At 41.1% G+C, this 358-nt stretch overlaps 1 protein-coding gene across 1 annotated transcript in view; it reads right to left on the reverse strand.

Annotated features, from left to right (window-relative positions):
• Nucleotides 1–358, reverse strand: part of LOC119586236 (putative leucine-rich repeat-containing protein DDB_G0290503) — a gene marked incomplete in the record, with an annotated part of 10,442 nt that overhangs the window by 9,916 nt on the left and 168 nt on the right.

Consider the following 358-nt stretch of genomic DNA (forward strand, 5'->3'; position numbering starts at 1 on the left):
TGTAATATAACCCATGTGTGCAGACATGTGCACACTGACGTTATTTGTTGACGTTGCATGTGTGGTCATGTGCATGTGGTCGTGTGCATGGTCATCCGTATGTGGTATGCGTCTGTGTGATCATGTTTCCTTCTGCGTGTATGTCTGTGGTCATGTGCATGTGCTTGATGCCTGGTGTACAATTTGTGGTCAATGCAGGCAAATGCGTGTTTGTGCATGTGGTGTATATGTATCTGTGCATGTGTAGTTTGCATCTGAGTGGCATGTGTATGTACCTGTCCCTATTATGGGTGTATTTAGTTGTCTGTCATTTATAAATACTTATTAAATACTGCATAAGTATACCATATAATTTCAA

Source organism: Penaeus monodon, chromosome 21 (genome assembly GCF_015228065.2).
Source record: "Penaeus monodon isolate SGIC_2016 chromosome 21, NSTDA_Pmon_1, whole genome shotgun sequence".
In the NCBI taxonomy this organism is placed as follows: domain Eukaryota; kingdom Metazoa; phylum Arthropoda; class Malacostraca; order Decapoda; family Penaeidae; genus Penaeus; species Penaeus monodon.